This window comes from Lathyrus oleraceus, chromosome 7 (genome assembly GCF_024323335.1).
Source record: "Lathyrus oleraceus cultivar Zhongwan6 chromosome 7, CAAS_Psat_ZW6_1.0, whole genome shotgun sequence".
NCBI classification, from domain to species: domain Eukaryota; kingdom Viridiplantae; phylum Streptophyta; class Magnoliopsida; order Fabales; family Fabaceae; genus Lathyrus; species Lathyrus oleraceus.
This window is the reverse complement of record NC_066585.1, coordinates 96,499,810-96,509,548: the sequence shown is the minus strand read 5'-3', so window position 1 is coordinate 96,509,548 and position 9,739 is coordinate 96,499,810.

Here is a 9,739-nt window from a genome sequence, read left to right as displayed (position 1 = left end):
AGTAAAATTTTATGAAAAAAACAAAGTTTGTTGATCTGCAACCATCACCCATAAAAAGACAACCCGGGAGGCCAGTAAAAAAGGAACAAGGAGGTTGGAGAAATGGTGAAAGACGAGACAAAACTAAAGCAGTCAAATTTTGAAATTAAGTGCATTAGGTGCCTTATGGATTGACACAACAAAACTACATGCAAACTACCAATGTCTTTGACATAAGAAGTAACTCATCCTAACACAAGCCAAGCAGCACCAACGGAGTCTGCATCACCAAGTCTTGCAACACCAACTAAGTATGCACCACCAGTCCAGACAACACCAACTGAGCATGCACCACCAACTAAGTATGCGCCACCAATTCAGTCAACACCAATTGAGCATACACCACCACTATCTTTAACTCAGCCAATTCCAAAGAAGAAATTAAGACTTAAAAGGGGCTAAAATATGTTTTGAGTCAATCATAATTGTGTTTATCATTTGTGTACACCTTTTGTAGTAGTGTTTGTCTACGCCTTTTGTAGTTATGCCTGTGTACACCTTATGTAACTATATTTTGGTTTAATGTCATTTTGATTTTATGTCACCTTTAATTTGAAACATTTTTAATGTCATTTTAGTTTAATGCATTTGGTTTAAATCAAAAAGTGTAATAAGATTCTACTTTAATGTCATTAAATCGAAGATTCTGTTGATATGAAAAGTTTCACTATGTTAATCTAAAATGTTATGAAATTTTGACCTGATACATAATATGTTACAAAAGTATTTTAATCATAGCTTAGTTAACTGGTCTGATTTGATCTGTTAATTAATTATAAGGTTTCAATTTAGTTTCTTAACTAAATTGCTGATTCATTATTTTAACTTTTGTTATGATGTCTAGGGGTGTACACGGGTTGGGTTGGACCAGGTTTGCCCTAACCTGTTATCCAACCCGTTCAAACTTCAATGGGTTGGGTCCATCGTCCAACCCGCAATTTCATTGTTAAAATCGACCCGTTCATTAATGGGTTGAGTTGGTTGAGTTAGTGGGTCGTGTTTCAAATAAAAAATATATTTTTATGATTCTTTTTGTCGATTTAAAAAAAATGTAACACAACTCAATACAATCATACTCATTTATAACACTCAAATTCAATGAAACACGTCATATTATATCTAATAAAATTCATCTACACGACATAACACTTTATAATAGTATAAAATTCAACAAGACACGTTATTCCATAAAATACATAAGTTGGAAATGATTTAAAAAAATAAGAAATAACATTTAATCTTAGAATTACGTAAACTCATTGGTCTAGTAGTATTATTGGTGGAGAATATTTTTTTTGAGTTTTTTTTATTTATTATTAGTGAGATATTAATTATATATTTTTATTTAAAATAATAATAAATTTTTAAAGCTGCATCAATGAATTGAGCCAACGAGTTCACGGGTTGAAAAAATCAAACCCGATACTCGAACAAAAACTATTCAATTGTTATGGATTGAGTTAGATATACAAGAAAATGAATGAATTTGGATAATTTATAGATTGAGTTGGTTTGTATCGGTTGATAGACCCGCACCTATGAACATTTAATATTGATGTCATGTCACATCATATAATCATAACTTAATATTTTTCTCTCAATATTTAATAAAATTATTAATTTAACTAAAACACTTATTAAATAAGGAAATTAAAATTAAATCTTAAGAATAGTTAAACCATGATATAAATATGTTTTATGGGTGATTTAAATCATGCTATTCAAAATCTATTTTTGTTTCTTCCATCGTCAAAGAATTTGAATCAATATATTGCTTGAATTTCAATCATATTTGTTTCATTTTCATACTATTTCAAACAGATTGCCGGATCATAGAATGAAAAGAGAAAACGAAAAAAAAAGAAAAAGACTTTGGGAGCTACTATGGGTTGGTAAAAGTGTTGTAAATATCTTGAGTACTAATTATGAATCAAAAAGAAAATAATTATATCTTTCTCAATTGAATCCAATAAATAAATAAAAAACATCATTGAGGATTGAGAGAGAAAAAAAAAGAGAAATTAGGGGTTCTTGAACAACTGGATTTGATTTCTTTAGATATTTTTGTATTTCTTAGATACTATGGTTGTTTTAGAGTTTCTTTTTGTAAATAAATTCTAAACTTATTTTTGGTCGAATCTTCATCAATTGCATCGTTTAGTTTACCTATTTGTTTCCCTTTTTCCCTTCAACCTTTGATTAGTATATTTATATGCATATTGTTGGACACATTAAAGTCCTAATTGTCTCTTCCAATTTTTTAATTGATTTAAAACATAGACAACAAAATGGATTTATAGGATATACAACAATTGTAGGCACGTCGTTTTCTTTTGATTTTGTCTTCTTACAGCTATTATTAATCTGAATGCATGTGATAACAAAGCCCCACACTCTTTTCACCAACCCATGACTATATCAATATGGCTTTCCACTCAATTAAGGCAATTTACTTTCCCACATGTTTTTCCAAATTATTGATAAAAAGATATATCTCTATACGGACTCAACTTACTCAACTTTCACAAAATTGAACGCTAACGAGTAAGACATTCTAATTATATATAATTTTTGTTCGGAGTTGCATTTCAGAGTATTTTCTTAATATATTTCGGAGATACATATCCAAAAGTAGTTCAAATACTTCAAATAAGAAATAAAGATAATATGAGTAAGATCTATAAATAAAATCAACTTGATATTAAATTAAAACATTCAACATTACATAAATAGTTGTTAACATAAATTTAACATTACATATCATTATAAACGGGTAGTTCAGGACGTTGCAACATATTGAAATATCGTTGACGAATATTTCAATCTTTGCATCCACTTCAATCGGACTCTTTGATACGTCCCATTTGAGATTTTTGGAGATGCATCTCCAAACATATTACTTAAGGGTTAAATATTAAACCATCACAATAAAAGCGTTATTTAAATGACTTCATGAGTCTTTTCGAAGATGTATCAACGAATTCATTTTAAGAATTTTCGCAGATGCGTCTCCTAACTAAATTTTGAATGCGTGTTCAGAAATGCATTTCCGAAACTATCTAAAAGCAACTCCATAGATGTTAATTACAATATAAGTATATATGTTGTGCCCACTATAGTGTATTAATTGATCATTAATCTATATGTAACAGCTTTGTATGTATGGATTATCTTTTTAGAACATTAATAATGAATTATTTTTTCACCAAAAGCTAGCATATCAACAGCTTCAGTTTCTGATATAATGTTAAAAGAAGCCAAAAAAAGCAATTTAAATAATTTAGCCAAATGAGCCTTTTCAATCAAGCTTTTATAGACAATAGAAAGTTCACACTTTTGAAAAAAGTAGGGTGCAAAAGTGAAAGGTTAATAAGAATCTAAAATTATGCATCAATAATAAGCTTTTGATGCACGAAGTATAAAGCAAAAACCAAATAGTAGGCATTCTTTTTAGGGCAATATACATGTACACATCTTTTTTTACACTTCTACAACACCTAGAAAAAAAAGTAATTTTACAAAAATATTATTTATTAATAGTATAAAAAAGAATAAACAATATAAATTAATAAATAATAAATATTATGCACTTCAATTGATATTGCTAGTTGAGTTAAATGAATGTGAATTGATGTTATAGAATTCAATATGTTGCCGTATTATTTATTTATGTTTATATGGTAATATAAATAAGTTTTTAAAATTTATAAATAAATAAAAATATTAAAAAAATATTTAATAATTCAATAAAGAAATAAACACTAGTTTTCCTTTTGAAAACCCAAATAATTTTAAATGACATTTTTTTTCAAGATGTATATAGGAGATAAGAGGTTGTAAATGTGTGTACCAATAAAAAGGTAAAGCTGCATCATCAACAATATCTTTTTGTGCTTTATTTTTATCTTATTGGAGTCTACATTCTTTTTTAAGAAAAAAAGAAAGAAAGGAATGGCTTTAGGAAATGGGGAGGGAACGTCCTCTCTTGTCTCTGCTTACCAATCCCATTCCAATAATTGTCCTATCGTTCCATTTTTAGGAAAATCATGTTCGCCAATTTTTCACATTTTTCTTTACACGTCATATTTGTTAAAAAGATAATCATTTTAAACTTCTACTTAAAAAGTAAATAGTTTTTTCTAGGCTAAATTTTACTTTTTTTTCTTATATCTAATTCGGAGTTTATTTTAATTCTTTAATTTTGTAAAAAATATTTTGGTCTCTTATTTTTTTCTGACCGTACTACATTTGTCTTTTTTGTTAATTCTATTAGTCAAAGTCAAATCTAATGATCATATTTTGTCTACGTGGCTTTGACGTGGAAATTAAATTAAAAAACACATTTGAATAAAGGTTTAGGGAGGACAATACATTTCTAAGACACGAGCATTGATACAGAAGACGATGAAGACGATGGAGAACACGGGTGTGTAGGTGTAATTGAAGGTAAGAAAAACGATTTCGGAAGAATATGACGGCGTAGCTGCATTTGAAGCTACGTTTTCACGAGGGTTAGTAATTTTTAGCCCCATTCTAATTTAGGTTTTAGGATTTTTTAGTACATTTGTTTTAGGTTTTAGGGGTTTTCGTACATTTTAGTTTGTTGACCATTTTTATCCTCTTTCTAATTTAGGTTTTACTAGACATAAGTAAAAATGGGTGTATTCCTTCACCTGCTTATTCAGCATGGTAGGTCATTTTTGGATAATGAACTAACTATATATGAAAGAACAATTTCATAAATAAAATATGGTGATAAGTGGAGTTATTTTGAGTTGATATGTATAATTAAGGAATTAGGATATAGGGAAATAGATACTGTATGGTACAGTGACCCAACGTTTGGGATGCATGTTTTGGCTGATGACAAAGGTGCACTAGATATTGAAGATCTATGTAAGGTGCATTTGAGTATTTACGTTTATATACAACATTCATTATCTCAGCCCAAGTTTTATGATGGTCCTCTTGAGTAAGAAGAGTTAAACCCCGAGGATATTGTAAATATCGAGGAAGAGGATTTGCTTTCTAAACTTTATGAAGAAGTAGTTACGGAGGATGGTGAGGTGTAGGGTGGTAAGGTTTTGGATGGTGAGATAGAAGAAGGTGAAGTTCAAGATGGTGAGGTGTTGGATGAAGTAGGAAATGATAAGGATAATGTAGATGTGATGAATATGTGAAAAAGATATTCACCGTCCTTATTAGATTAGTTTTGATGAGAAAAAAAGTCTATCTTAGAAGAAGATCAAAGAAGAAAAAAATTAGAATCAAGTGTCAAGATTGCATAAGTTTTGAAAATCAAAAGATTGAATCATGGATATTGAGGTACCAATGGAAATTCATTTGTGTATATATGTTATGTGCTTACAAACTTTCATTTAAACTCTTATAAGATTGTCATAGAATTCATACATAATTTCCATGCATATCACATGTTTAACTTGGAACAATCGATTGTCATGAAGCCCCTGCCAAGAAAAATTTGAGATATTGACTTGGAACAATCGGTTTTCATGCCATACCAGTCGATTTTCATGTGTAAAATTTGAATATTTTTTAACGTTTAACTTGGAAAATCGATTGTCATACCACTTTAATTGATTGTCACCTGTAGCATTTTGAAAAATCTGAATCTTTGCAATGCCTATTCATTACACATGTTCAAGAAACCTTTTCACATATCATTGTAGTTAATCGTGAACATTTTTCAAGCATTACTATCCAATCAAGAGGTATCTTGTGATGTATTTAAAACAAGAATTTTCATATTTCAAATTACCTCTTCCCATCTTGTTTTTCAAACAATTCATCTATTATTTCTATGTGTTCATAACTTTTTGACATAAACTTTTTGTGTATAAATTTAATTTATCATATAAAAGTGTATTAAACATATATTTTTAATTGTGTAGTGTTATATTTGTGGGTGTCCTAAACCAGTGTGCCCTCGCCCAGGAGTCGCGTCGCCCGAGCGATGACCAAGGGACCCACCTAAATGTAGCTCTGAAGTATGAGCAAGGAAAGAATGAGTCTCCACTGACTCTTGAAATATAGGTGGTCAATAACCTCTCCGAATAAAGGGGAGTGGTTGACGCCAATAAGGGTGATTCCAACCCTAGGTCTTTGAGACCTCTATAAATACCTACCCCCAAAGGGAGAAAGGACAAACCTTAAGTGATACATATTCTCCACACCCCATAGAGCACGACACTCATCTTTTTCTTACCACACGTTTGCCATTAAACATCATCAATCATTAGCAGATCATCTCACCTCACGTGAGCAAGTATCTTAAACTACCTCAAAACACCACCGTACAAGGCTTCTCGCAGCCGTGGGTAAGCCCTAACCACCAAATCATGTTATAAACCTACTAAGGCCTATGAGTCTTCCTGCCCTTGCAAGGGGGACACACATACCTGTAATTTTTACCAGTACAGTGGAGCCCTTCGTGGGCCCTAATAAAACTAATATGAATCACACTCTTTTATCACCACCACCCTTCCCGCTGTTAACTTTCACTCCTATGTTAGCCACATTCAACCATGGTTAATAGGAGAGCTTCGTCCCCCATGTCAGAGGGCACCAACGGTATAGATGATGTTGACGCTCTGGTGGAGATGCATGATGCCATGTACAAACTACACCATCATAACCAGACGTTGGAAGACGACGTCCACAACATTAGACAATGCCAATAAGAGTCTAACCCCGTAGAGGAAATGAAATTATTAGACCCCAACCACTTTCAGACAAGATATGGGGGTGCCTGTCCCATAGGGTTTCAAATCCCCATTTTTGGCCAAGTTTGATGGGTGTGGAGATCAATATGAGCATGTTACCTCCATCAATAGGAAAATTAGAATATTAAGTATGTGATTAATGTTTTGATATTTTGTTTTTATTTATTATTCAAAATATTTAAAGTGTATGCATGAAGTTTTTTGAGATTTTATTTTATTTTATTATTTGTAATGTAATTTGATTTTGGAAAAATAAATATTTTTATTTAAGAAATTGATGTCACTAAATAGATGTTCGCGGGACGGGGATACCAGAACCCAACTCAAACCCATTTGGGATGAGTTTGGGTTTTAATTATCCATCCCCGATGGAGAATGGAACGGGGAATGAGAATTATTTTAAGATTCAGGTTTGGGTTTGGAGAAGGTAAAAACCATCTCCGACCTGCCCTGTTGCCACACCTAGATCTAGCGGTTCTACCTCTTCTGGGGGATTGACCTCTTAATGGCGCTGTCAGATGTTGTGGACGCCATCTTCCAACGTCTGGTTATGATGTTGTAGTTTATCCATGGCGACGCGTATCTCCGCCATGGCATCGGAATCACCGCTACCGCTAGTACCTTTTGGCGTATGAGATAAAGCTTTTCTAACAACCATAGTTGAGGGTGGCTAAGTGTAGGAATGAAGGATAACCGCAGGAAAGATGATGGTGATACGAGAAGGTGTGGCATATATTAGTTTTATCGGGCCCTACGGTGGTCACTATTGTATTGATAAAAAATGATAGGTGTGTGTATGTACCCCTACAAGAGTGGGGAGACTCGGAGGCATTAGTAGGTGTATAACATGTTTTGGTGGTGAGGGCTTACTCACGGTAGCGAGAAGACCTGTACAGTGGTGTCTTAGGCTATTTAAGGGATCAATTCACGTGAGGTGAGAGGCTTTGTTGGTGGCCGACACTACTAGATTACAGGTGGGCGATTAGATTAGTCATATGTGTTAAGGCAATAATGAGTGTGGTGCTCTTTTATTTGTGGAGAGTGTGTATGACTTAGAGTCTTTCTTCCCCTTTTAAGGGGAGACATATTTATAGAGGCCTCTTTGAGCCTATGGTTTTTACCCTCTATTGTGGCCATAACCGTTTACCACTTACTAGGGGAATTTATTGACCACCATGTTGTTGATGCCTATGGGCGAGTCCCCTAGATTCTGCCCAGGCGACACTATTGTTAGGCGAGGGCGTCCTATTTAGGATCCTTACAAAAATAACACTACAAGTCTACTAGAGTTTGGGGATATAATATTCTTCATAAAATAAATTATAAAAATATGTTTTTCCCCTATCCTTTATATCTTTTTCATAAACCAATACTTTATCCTTTTTATCTTTGATACACTTCATTTGATCCAAATTTGTTGTCTTTTTTCTCTCTTCCATTAGCAAGCCTATATATAGATCTTTCTCTTTCCTTGGTTCCTAAAGATTGATATAATCCATAAAAAAACTTTGGTTCTTCCTTCACTCACAGTCTTCTTAGTCTCATTCTTATCTTTCTTGTACTTTCCCCAAGTTTTGACATTTTTACACATATACCATTCTTTAAAACACTCGTTTTTTACTCTAAGTTTACTCTAACCACTTTCATTCCACCACTATGATTCTTTACCCCTAGACCCAAAACCTCTTAATTCACCTAAAATATCTTTAGCCACTTTTCTAATCTCTAGGGTCATCTTATTCCACATATCATTTGTAATTCCTTGTGGTTGTCCAAATCCTCCCTCCAAGATCTTGTGTTGAAAAATTCCTTGTTTCACCCTTCAAATGTTGCCACTTGATCTGTGGCGCTTCCATGTGGCTTCATCTCTTTGCTTTTCTCTTGATTCTTACATCCATAACTAATACTTTATATTGGATAATCAAGATCACTTTTGGAATAACTTTACAACCCAATCAAATCTTCCTATTTGACTTCCTAATAAGAAAGAAATCTATATGAGAACATGTTTATTCGCAGGTCTCTTAGCAAATAATCACAAGTTTAATTAGTCTATGAGATTAACTCAAAAAATCTAGGAAACAATTTGTTCAAAACATGTGTATAACAAAGTGTGTATGTGAAGTGATTGTGAATATATGTACACAGATAAAATGAAGACAAACTTTAATGATGCAAAAGCTTGAATTAAAATAAATAAAAACTGCACTAAATAAAATTAAACAAAACACAATAAAAAACAAGAAATAGAAAAGTGTCTCAATTAATGAAACATAAAGACAATAAAGGAAAGAGATAGGGGTGTACGTGGGTTGGGTTGGACCGAGTTTGGCCTAACCCGTTCAAACTTTAATGGATTGGGTCAGTCGTCCAACCCACTATTTCATTGTCAAAACCGACCTGAACCGACCAGTTCATTAATGGGTTGGGTTGGGTTGAGTTCGCGGGTTGTATTTCAAATAAAATATATATTTTTTATGATTCTTTTTGTCGGTTATAAAAAAACGTAACACAACTTAATAGAATCATACGCATTTATAACATAAAAGTTCAATGAAACACATCATATAATATCTAATAAAATTCATCAATATGACATAACACTTTATAATAGTATAAAATTCAACAAGACATATTATTTTCATAAAGTACATAAGTTGAAAATGATACAAAAGAAAATAAGAAACAACATTTAATCTTAGAATTAGGTAAACTCATTTGTGTAATAGTAATATTGGTGGAGAATAAACTTTTTTAGAAAATTTATGCTTATTAGTGAGATGTTAACTTTATATTTTTATTTAAAATGATAATAAAAATAATAAGAAATTACTAAAGGCACATCAATGAGTTGGGTCAACGTGTTGCAAAACTCAAACCCGATACCCTAACCAAAACTATATGGGTTGGATTGGGTTGGGTTGGGTATACCCGTAAATGAATTGGTTCGGGTAATT